The following is a 12830-nucleotide window of genomic DNA, read 5'->3' as shown; positions in this document are numbered from 1 at the left end:
GAAGGTATACCTGTTCCCCAATGTTCATCGCAGCACTCTTTACAATAGCCAAGAGTTGGAACCAGCCCAAATGCCCATCATCAGATGAGTGGATACGGAAAATGTGGTACATCTACACAATGGAATACTACTCAGCTATAAAAACGAATGAAATACTGCCATTTGCAACAACATGGATGGACCTCGAGAGAATTATATTAACTGAAACAAGTCAGGCACAGAAAGAGAAATACCACATGTTCTCACTTATTGGTGGGAGCTAAAAATTAATATATAAATTCACACACACACATACACACATACACACACAAACCGGGGGGGGGGGGGAAGAAGATATAACAACCACAATTATTTGAAGTTGATACAACAAACAAACAGAAAGGACATGGTTGGGGGGGAGGGGGGGAGGGAGAAGGGAGGGAGGTTTTGGTGATGGGGAGCATTAATCAGCTACAATGTATATCGACAAAATAAAATTAAAAAAAAAATAAAAATAAAAAAAAATTAAAAAAAAAAAAAAAAAAAAAAAAAAAAATCTCAGTAGAATGGTAAATTACAGAAAGATAATACATGTAGCACCAATTAGGGACTTGGGAGATTAATTGGAGGCATTCTTTCCAGATGTGGTGCCAAAAAAATTTTTAAGAGGAGTTAGGCAGAAAAGTTAGGAGGCTTGGAAGACAGACCAAAAGCCGATCTAATAGAAGTCCCAGAAGGAGGGAACAAGAGACAAAGGAGGGAGTGAAACAATCAAATAAATCCTGAGCTAACATTTCCCTGAGTTAGAGAAAAGATTTGAGTTTTAAGATAGAAAGTGTCCACCGAAACAGGTAGTGTTAATCAGAGGGAAAAGTGTCTATCGTAGGAGGAAAATGGGAATGGTTTAGTTGATAAAACTAAACTGTTAAATTGGTATATTCAAGGGAGATCTAGAAAGAAACAGGTAAGTTAATAACTAGGTTGCAACGTGTCCTTATTCATGTGATGAAGACAAGCCAAGGATAGAACTAAAGTTCAACTACACTGTCCAAGCACGATTTAGCTACACAAGTGTCCCAGTTTTAGGCTCCTTCCTTTAGTTATTTATATTGCAATGGGGAAAGCCACGTATAAGAGAAACCAGTAATTAGGGGAAGAAAATGACATGATGTATCTAGCTCTTTCTTATAAGAGGGTCAAGGCAAAAGTTCTGGAGGGGATTGTGTAGTGGAGAAAGTGTAAGATCATGTGCGTTTATTCTGGAGCTAAATAATAGGGACTTACTGAGCCTGAGTGGAGCTGTAGAGAAAATAGTTTCTTTCTGGAGTTTGGGCTTGCTGAGCAAGTCTTACTAAGTCTTGGGACCTAGGATAAAAGGACAAGCCATAGAAGGTAATTTACAACTGCACAGATATTGAGAGAAATCCAGAGAGATTTATCATCAGAGGTATGTGTTACACTTCAGGGCCATGAAGAATTCCTGGATTGTAAAGTTGGAGATAATGGGCTTCTCTTTCCCTATAGAGACATTTATTTACATTCCAAAAGACAGTAGGAACACCAGACTTTTCCCAAAGAGCAAGGGTCTTTCTCTTTCAATAGGGACAGTCCCTCTCCACTCTACATACATGCCAGATTCACTTCTGCATTCCTTGCTGGCAAGACACATTCTGTTTGTGTACAGTGACATTCAGCTCTCATCTTGTCGTACCAGGTATAAGAAATTGGGGCACAGGAGAACCACATAGTTGTTATTTGCATGAAAGTAAATAATAATAAATCTTTGCTCCAGAAACCTTCTATGCTCATTTAGTATGAAATGAATCAATAGGGATATTAAAATTTTAACAGCCTGCACAATCTGCCTTCTTTAACTCTCATGAACATGGATATAATGAGTATAACTAGATCACATATTTATGTATCTATATCACCTCACATATTTTACCAGTTGCTTTACTACACAGGAGAAAACCCTAGAGCTAGAACATAAGATATTCTCCTGGTGGATTTTATGGGTAAATAACAATTATGGCACCTTGACGCCTTGATTGCTTAACGTGTTTCTTATTGCCACTGAGCAGAACCATGCTTACTGAGAGAGTTAGAGTTAGAATGGCCACCAAAGGGTACATAGGACAGTTGAAATGGGGACGAGTATTGAAAAGAAGACACAAGACTAAACTGCATTAGTGAGGCTAGGCTTGGTTGTGCTGTGGTACTATACTACCGCAAATCACAGAGCTTAACCCAACAAAGTGTTATTTCCTCTCACACCATGTATCCATTTCTGGTCAACACAGGTACTCTGCTCACTGTAATCACTCAGAACACACACTGATGGAGATTTCATCACAGTACCTGCTTCCATGGTTACATAGCAAGGTAAAAGAATGTGGGAATTTGCACATTGGCTCTTAAAACTTCCATTATCAGGTGAAATATATAACTTTGGCTCACATTTCTTGTGCAAAACAAATTACGTGGCCACACCTAAATTCAAGGGATGGGCAAGAGCAATCCTGACAATGGGCTTGAAAAGAGAACTGGGATAGTTCGTAAAGAGCATGAATTTAAACACCCTCATTCTTGTCACTGAATATTTTGCTTTCTCTCTTTTCTTCACGCAGAACACATTTATCCCTCAAGAGGAATCGGAAATTCCCATTCCATCCCTCTTTCACTCTCAAAATAGGACCTCTGAGTGGTGTTCGGAAATTTCTTTATCTATTCAGGAGGTGTCCCCTCGTAGTTGAGAAAATGATGAACTAAGAAAAAAACTGTCGTTTGCCCCTCATATGCGATATTCGGTGCTGGAATACAGAAAAGACAACCACAATAAATACTCCCCTCTAGAGAGAAGAATAGTTATCACCTCAGGCACTATTTAATAGCAAATCTGAAATCCCACTAGGCAGATTTAGAAAGAGTCCCCCGCCTAGAGGGTAAAAATGTTCCTCGACTGAGCCCTGATTCTGCTCTCTGGGAAAGGATCCCCAGTAAATTTTTCCTGTAGACCTGGTCTCTTTCCTCAGAGTGCTTCTTTCTATTGTCACCCTTCTTCATATCTGGATTGAGCATTGGGAAATATATACTTCTCGGGGGCTGAAAAACTCACAACCTTTTTCCTGTTTATAATACATTTGGAGCCCAAGAGTCATTTTAAGTTCCAAAGAGTCACAGTTAATTTAATCCACCGATTTTGTTTGACTCAGCTTCAAATGCCAATAACTATACCCACAATTCATTTCTAAACACACTTGGCATATTTGCTTTCTCATACTCATGTCTCTTGCAACATAACCGTGAGTAACTTGAGCCTATCAGGCTTTTGTGGGAGAGCTACGTCCTAAGTTTATTTTCCCTAAACCATTTTCTCCATTAGAAAAGCTTTACTTGGGGCAACAGCCCTAACTTGGTCTTTCCTTTGAGATAACACATTTCATTCAGAGATTCTGACAATGGTCAAATGACCACACCTTTGATCTAATCCTTGCTACAAGGCGGAGTTTTAATAAACTTTTGTCACCAAAATTCTTCTCTGTTTTGTCTTTTACTCATTGGGGATGAGAAGCAATTACCTCTTCCAACCCCGAACGTCCTCACATTCCTGGACTCTATATTCACTTGCATCATTGCTTGCAAACCAGCTAATTCCTATGTGACCTCAGCTCTTTCTTGTAATACCTTGTCAAATATGATCCACAGAAACTAACACAGGGTGCCAATATTCTCTATTTTAAGCTTTTCTCTTAGAGCTACACCTTCATTTCGTAGAATATCTGATTTACAAATGAATGCAGGCAATATTTTCAGCAACTGTTTAAACACTACAAAATATGGATCATTATTCTCCCAGTCTCTAATAACAGTTTACACGGCACCCACCATCTGGTACCTCAGGCAATGCTATATAGGTATTATTATTATTTTTATTATTACTATTATTGTTAACGTTGTTACTGTTACTATTTCTGTTATGGTAATACACCACCTCCAGGTACCAATTCCTGTTTCAATTCGGATAGTCTATACTGTAATATTAAACAACCCCCAAATATCAGTGACTTGAAGCAACAAAAGATGGATTTCTTTTTCATACTCCCTATTTAGTGTTAGGTTGCAGGAGGGCTGGGCTTATTGTAGTTACTAAGGGACAACACTTACAGAGGTTTTAGGTCAATGTGTGCTTAACACAATCTACTATTGCAGAGGGAAGAGAATGTAGCAAACTGTGCACTCCTCTTAAACCTTCTTCGTGGAAGTGATGCTACATCTATCAAATCTTTTTAGTCCGTACATGTCACATGGCCACATGTAACTTCAAGGGAGTGGGGAAGCACAGTCCACCATGTGCCCAGGAGGAGAACTAAAAATATTTGGACAACAGCAATAATGACTTCTCAGGAGAAATCCAGACACATCCTAGATCGTTTTTCAAACTCTATGGACAAAGAGAAACTATTACAATTTTCTACCAAAAATAGAAGGGTGGCCTACAAAAAAGAAAAATATGAATCTGACTGTTATCAGACTTCTCATGTGCAAAACAAGACGTTAGAAACAGTGGAGTGGCATGTCTAAACTGCCAAGAGAAAAAGATTTCTAAACTAGAGTTCCTTAGCCAGAGAAACTATCAATCAAGTATAAAGTCAAAATAAAGACCTTCTCAGGGATACAAGGTCTCAAGAAATTGATGACCCATGCAGCATCACTGAAAGAATTATTCTGACACGTAATCTGGCAAAAGGAAACTAGAATCCAAGCAAAATAAAGGCAAAATCCCTTGGTGACCAAAAAAGAAAACTTACGCTTTACAATAAATAGTTGTTGATAATATGACTATAAAATTTAATATCATTTTAATGTAAGACATAAAATAGAAATGGCATGCTGTTGAAAATATTGACTTGAAATAAAAATTTAGTTAATATCAATTAAACCTGAATAACGTTGGAGGGTCAGAAAATAAACAAAAGCTTGCTAAAAGTCTCGTTTGAGAAAAACGTTAAAATACGATTAATATTTTTTGTTGATGGGAGATTATAAGTTTAAGTGTACTTGCTAGAAGTTTTTTGCTGTTGTTTGTTTGTTTTTGTCGCTGGCTGGTAGCAGAGATCGAATCTGGGACCTTGGTGTTATCAACATCACACTCTAACCGACTTAGCTAACCAGAAACCCCAATTTGCTAGAATTTTTAAGGCAACAACTTGCAGAATGGAAATAAATACTAGAACTTCCAAAACAGTAGATTACAGTAGAGGGGAAAAATACAAGGCTATCTATCTAGCAAAAATGAGGGAAGAAGAAAATTGTCTTAGTTCATTTGTGCTGTTTTAACGGAACCCCACAGTCTGGGTAATTTTAAAGAAGAGAAATTTCTTTCTCACCATTCTGGAGGCTGGAACGTCCAAGATCAAGTTGCCAGCAGGTTGTATGTCTCATGAAGGCCTTCTTGCTGTGTCGTTACATGGCAGAAGGGACAGAAGGATAAGGAAAGAAGACAAATGCTATATCCTCATGTGGTGGAATAGCAGAAAAGAGTGAACCCACTCTCTCAAGCTCTTTTATAAGGGATCTAATGTCTTCCACGAGGGCCCCACCCTCTTAAAGTCCCCACCTCTTAATACTATCACATTGGCAATTAAGTTTCAATATATGAATTCAACGTATGAATTTTGGAGGACACATTCAGACCATAGAAAAAGTGGAGAAATAAATGACAAGAAAACCAATATAAACATAAAAAAAAACCTAAGTAACAAGAATTACATCGAGAGAATTCTACTTCTTCCTTGGTGACAAAAAGAGTTCCATGGATCCATTCCACTCCCCAATGAAACTGGTAAAAGTTATTTTTAAAACAACCATTTCAATCTCTGGAAATGGTCCTACCAGAATATAGCAAATGAAGAAAAACATATTCAAGAAAAACTACTAACATTTGGTAACAACAGTGAAAGTCTTTGGCATTTAAAGCATGACCCACTCCCTCCCTCCTCCCTTGTATCACACTGTGAAGGAAACTCTATTCCAGATGGTGCAGCTGAGAACATAAGGCTCCCTCTTCCCCGAGAGTCAGTTGAAGAGGATGGTATTTTTCCTGCAGAAGAATGACATTGTTAGAAAGGTAAACTGAGACACACTACAATTTTAAAGTATATTTGTGCAAACAATGATTCATGAATCAAGCAACTTCACACCAGAAGTGGTTCAAAAGCTCCACTGAAGGAATGCAATGGGAAGGCTTTTATAGGACAAACAGAGGAGTAAAGCAAAGAAAATATTTGGGTACAGTTATACAGTTGTCATATTTGGTCTATTCCATAAGAAAGTCTCTAGTTATATAACCATAATTTTGTTGGCTATAGTAACCAAAACAGCACGGTACTGGCATAAAAACAGACACACAGACCAATGAAACAGAATAGAGAACCCAGAAAACAATCCACATATTGACAGCCAACTGATCTTTGACACAGGCACCAATAACATACATTGGGGAAAGGAATGCATCTTCAATAAATGGTGTTGGGAAAATTGGACATCCACATATACAAGAATGGCACTAGACCCATACCTCTCACCATATACCAAAATCAACTCAGAATGGACTAAAGACTTAAATATAATACCTGAAACTATAAAACTCTTAAAGGAAAACATAGGGGAAATACTTCAGGAAGAAGGACTGGGCAAAGATTTTATGAGTAAGACTCCAGAAGCACAGGCAACAAAACAATAAATAAACAAATGGGATTATATCAAAGTAAAAAGCTTCTGCACAGCAAAGGAAACAACCAACATTATGAAAAGACAATCTAGAGAATAGTAGAAAATATCTGCAAACTATACATCTGACAAGGGATTAATATCCAGAATATACAAGGAACTCAAACAACTTCACAGTAAAATAACGAAGAATCCAATTTAAAAATGGGAAAAGGAGCTGTGTAGGCATTTCTCAAAGGAAAATATACAAAAGACCAACAGGCACGTGAAAAAATGCTCAGCATCACTAAACAGCAGGGAAATGCAAATCAAAACCATTTTGAGATGTCATCTCACCCCAGTTAGACTGGCTATTATCAAAAAGACAGAAAATAACAAATGCTAGTGAGGATGTAGAGAAAGGGGAAACCTTCTACACTGTTGGCAGGATTGTAAATTAGTACAGCCACTATGGAAAACAATATGGAGGTTTCTCAAACAATTGCAGATAGAGTGACCATATGATCCAGCAATCCCACTACTGGGTATATACCCAGAGGAACAGAAATCATCATGTCAAAGGGTTACCTGCACTCCCATGTTCATCACACCTCTATTTACAATAGCCAAGAGTTGGACCCAACCTCAATGTCCACTGATGGATGACTGGATCGGGAAAATATGGTATATGTACACAATGGACACTGCTCAGCCGTAAACAAGAATGAAATTCTGCCATTCACAGCAACATGGATGAGCTTGGAGAAAATCATGTTAAGTTAAAAAAGCCAAGCACAGAAAAGGATGTCGTCACTCATAAGTGGGAGGAAAGGACGAAAGAAAACAGAGAAAAGAAAGAGCGAGGGAGGGAGGGAGGGAGGGAGGGAAGGAAGGAAGGAAGGAAGGAAGGAAGGAAGGAAGGAAGGAAGGAAGGAAGGAAAGAAAACAATCACAACAGTACACTGAACTTTCAGAAGGGGAGAACAGAACTGTGGTTACTAGAGGTGGGAAAGGGGGAAGGGAAGTTAGCGAGAAACTGTTTAATGGACATAAAGAATTACTACGTTGTGCAGTGATGAATAGGCTAATCATCCTGATTTGATTATCACTTATTGTACACAAGTACTGATTGTAAAATCTGTACTCCACGAATATGTATAATCAATTATGTTTCAATACAAAAAGGGAGAGGGGAGAAGCAACCCCATTTAACTTCAATTTTGATGGAGGTTTACAGCATTACTATTAAGTAAAAACTTCAGAATAAATTTAACTAAGGAGGTGTAATACCTGTACACTGAAAACTAGAATACATTGCTGAAAGAAATTAAGGACTTAAATAAATTAAAAGACAAACTGTATTCAGGTATCGGAAGATTTAATATTATAAACATGGCAATGCTGCAAAAACTGAGCTACAGATTCAATGCATTTCCTATCAAATTTTTACCTTCTTATTTTGCAGAAATGGAAAAGTTGATCCTGAAATTTATATGGAATTGCAAAGAACCCTGAACGGCTAAAACAATCTTGGAAAATAAGAACAAAGTCGGGGGACTCAAAATTTCTGATTTCAAAATTTGTTATAAAGCTACAGTACTCAACACAGTGTGATACTGGAATAAAGATGTATAGAAAAAGAGAATAGAATTGAAAGGCCAGAAATAAAATGAAACATCCATGGTCAATTGATTGTTGACATAGGTTCCAAGACCATCCAATGGGGAAAGAACAATCATTTTAATAAATGGTTCTGGGACCACTGGAAAGCCACATGCCAAAAAATGATGTTGGACCACTACCTCATTCCATATATGAAAATTAATTCAGGATGAACAAAGACCTAAATGTAAAGGCTAACATTATAAAACTTTTAGAAAAAAACTGGGAATAAATCTTCATGGTCTTGGATTTGGCAATGTTTTCTTCAATATGACACCAAAAGCAAAAGCAACAATAGAAAATAGTAGATAAATTAAATTTCAATAAAATAAAAACTTTTGTGCTTCAAAGGACACTATCAAGAAAGTGAGAAGACAACCCACAGAATGGAAGAAAATATCTGCACATCATATATCTGATATGCATCTAGAATGTATGAAGAACATTTAACAACAAGAAGATAAGCAATCCAATTTAAAATTGAGCAAGGGACGTGCAAAGATATTTCTCCAAAGAAGATACACAAATGGCCAAAAAGCATATGAAAAGATGCTCATCATCAGGGAAATGCAAATTAAAACCACAGATGAGATACCATTTCACATCCAGTAGGATGGCTACAAACAAAATGGCAGATCACAACAAGTGTTGGTGAGGATGTGAAGTAATTGGAAAGCTGTACACTGTGAATGGTGCAGCTACTTTGGAAAAGAGTTTGATATTTCCTTGAAAAGTAAAATGTATAGTTATCATTTGACCTAGAAATTCTACTCTTTGGTATAGACCCACAATATGTGAAAATATACGTCCAAACAACTTGTACATGTATGTTTATAGCAGCACTATTTTAACAGCCAAAGGGTGAAAACAACCCAAATATCCATCACTAAATAAGTGGATAGAAAATATGGTACAGCCATATAATGGAATATTATTCAGCCATATGTAAGAATGAAGTACTGATGCATTCTACGACATGGGTTAGCCTTAAAAATATTACGCTATGTGAAAGAACAGTCACAAGAGATTACGTATTATATAACTGCACTTGTATGAAATGTCCACAGTAAGCAAATTTATAGAGAAAGAATGTAGATTAGTGGTCTTCTCAGTCTAGCAGGTACAGGACAGGTCAGAGAGTAATAACTGAAGTGTACAGGGTTTCTTTTGGGATGATAAAAATGTTCTAAAATTGATTGTGCTGATAGTTGCACAACTCTGTGAGCATATTAAAAACCGTGAAATTGTACACTTTAAATGGATCAATTGCATGGTATGTAAATTGTAAGGTATTATATCCCAATAAAGCTGTTACAAAAATTTACATCAAAATGTTTAAAATATATGTAAGCTTTGTATGTGTGATTTAAATATATGGAAGCTGATTAAATTTATCCCATTAAAAGAAACAGACATTCAGATTATTTTAAAAAGAAATCTAGTTACATGCTATTTATTTGGCATTGCTAAAACAAAATCAGCGAGAAAGTAGGAACATAAATAGATACACATACACCTCAGGCAAATGCCAAAGAAAAGGAAGCTGCAGGGACAATATTATTATCATACAGTGTAGATATCAAGGTAAAATGCATTCAACGTGTTGGAAGAGTATAGTTTATAATAACCCCTAACATTTATCTAACAATCCCACTTTAAAATGTGCGGAGCAAAAAATACCAGTGAAGCAAGGAGAAATGGACATATATACAGTCGCAGTAGGAAATTTTAACAATTCTTTCTCAGAAATGAGCATGTTAATGCTCAACATCACTCAGCATTCGGGAAATGCAAATCAAAACCACACTGAGATACCATCTCACCCCAGTTAGGATGGCTAATATGCAAAACACTGTGAATGATAAATGCTGGTGAGTTTGTGGAGAAAAAGGAACTCTCATGCACTGCTGGTGGAACTGCAAAATGGTACAGCCTTTATGGTAAATGGTATGGAGGTTCCTTGAACAATTGCAGATAGATCTATTTTATGACCCAGCTAATCCATGGCTGAGTATGTACCCAGAAGAATGGACATCATCATGCCGAAGGGATACCTGTACTCCAATATTCATTGCAGCACTATTTATAATAGCCAAGAGTTGGAAGCAGACCAAATGTCCATCATCAGATGAGTGGATACGGAAAATGTGGTATATCTACACAATGGAATACTCCTCTGCTATAAAAAAGAATGAAATACTACCATTTGCAACAACATAGATGGACTTAGAGAAAATTATAAGTGAAACAGGTCAGGCACAGAAAGAGAAATACCACCTTCTCACTTATTTGTGGGAGCTAAAAATGAATAAATAAATACACATACAAACAGGGGGGGTGGGAAGACACAACAAGCACAATTCCTTGAAGTTGTTAAGACGAGTGAACAGATATGAGGTTGATGGGACAGAAGGGGAGAGGGAGGGGGGAGGGAGGATTCGGTAAAGGGACACAAAAATCAAACACATTGTATGTGGATAAAAGTAAATTAAATTGAATTTTTAAAAAGTGATGAGCATGTAAAAGAGGTAAAACTAACAATAGAAATACACAAGATTTGAATATCATTTAATAAATGAATTCACATATGCACAAAATCATAAACCGTGAATATATATTGTGGCAGATTGCTACGCTTGTCTACCCACCTAGAGTCCCCATTTCCAGCCTCTGGTTCACCCAGGTGAGTGCCACTAACTAAGTTTTTTTGTGTGTGTATTTATTTTTATCAAAACAAAATTGATTGTACATATCTGTGGGGTACAGTGTTCACTAAGTTTTTATTGAATGGGATGTTAGTGGCTGTGCTGTGTGCAAGTTATGCCTGCATTGCTTATATAAAAAGCATTCAGCTTGATGTCCTCTTTCTCATTCCCAATGCCTGGTGGTGAATCCCATGTCAAATCATGCAAACAAGGACAACATTCCAGGTATGGCAAAGCAGCAAAATGGAAGACTCATGGGTCCTAGACTGACCAGATAAAGCAAAGCTGTCCCCTAACCTGGGTCACATAAATTAAGAATGCTGTAGAAAAGACAAATTAATGACTATTTTTCCTTAGTCATCGTGTTTCAGAGTCTATATTACAGGAGCTTGGGCTTACCATAGGTAGATGATAGACAGATAGAGCTTAGACCATTAAATATACATAAATAGATAGAGCTCTGCATCCAAAGCACACACAAAAATATATCCTTTTCAAATGTGATATTTGCAAAAGTTGATCATGTACTAGGGGACTAAAAATTTCCTCAGTTTCACTAAATAGAAATCATAAAAGCCTCATTCCGGCACCATAATGAATTGCAAAAATAAACAAATGTGATAGACTTACAGACAGATGATGATTAGATAGAAGACAGACAGATAGATAGATAAACAAACCACCTGGAAAATACCACTATACGTCTAAATAACCCTAGTAGAGAGGAAATAAAAAATCTGAACATGTGAGTATGAAAGACAATGAGATCATTACATATCAATACCCATGGGATACATACAAATAGCAATATTCACAGAAAATGTAGAGTCTTAAATGCATTCATTAGAAATTATTTAGAAAACGGGAAACAAACCAAATAAATTAAACATTCAATTAAACAAATGAACAAGAAAAAGAACAAGTATATTAACCAAAGGAAAATAGGATGAAGGAAATAATCAAAATAATATAAGAAACTAATGAAATAGAAAATACACAGGCAAGAAAAATAAAATTGATAAATAAAATCAAACATCAAGGTAGTTCTTAAAAACAATAAAACAAACCTCTGGCAAGTCTTGAGAAATAAAACCACAGTGGTCATGAGAAAAAAAGAAAAAGTGACATGGAAATAAATCAGAGAGTTTAGAATGTAAGATCATACAATGAACGAACTGAAGCCAGAATACTGGACAATTTATATTATATGATAATATTTTCGAAAATAAATGATTAATATATTTCCAAGGTTGACAGAAGAAATAGAAAATGCACGTATACGTATCCTTTGACCTGGAAGCATTCCACTAAAATGAATTCGTTCTAAAGATGTACTCATGTATATGCAAAATGGCATACATGCAAGGTTACTGGTAGTGACAGTCTTTACAACAGCAGAAGAATGGAAATAACGTAACAACCTACTGAGCCATAACTTCCTCTCTGAGCACACTGGGTCTCCCCTAAAGTGGGTCCGAAAGATTCTGATAGACTCTTGACAGGCATGAGACTCCAGACTCATTCCCTCACATTAAGCCACAAGCTGAAGTTATAGCAATCTGTCCGGAAATAAAAATCTGGTAGTGGGTACACAGATTTCTCTTACATCATTTTCGTACCTTCTGATTTTCTGAATTTGTTAAAAAAGAAAATAAGTTTAAAATTCTCATGAAAAATGTGGTACCTTTCATTTTCAGCTTTCACATGTAAAGTGCGTGGAAATTTTCACTGCCATCCTTACAGCAAGAAAAAAGCTGAACAAACTGAAACTCA

Source organism: Cynocephalus volans, chromosome X (assembly GCF_027409185.1).
Source record: "Cynocephalus volans isolate mCynVol1 chromosome X, mCynVol1.pri, whole genome shotgun sequence".
NCBI lineage: Eukaryota > Metazoa > Chordata > Mammalia > Dermoptera > Cynocephalidae > Cynocephalus > Cynocephalus volans.
Note: the sequence above shows the minus strand (reverse complement) of the source record.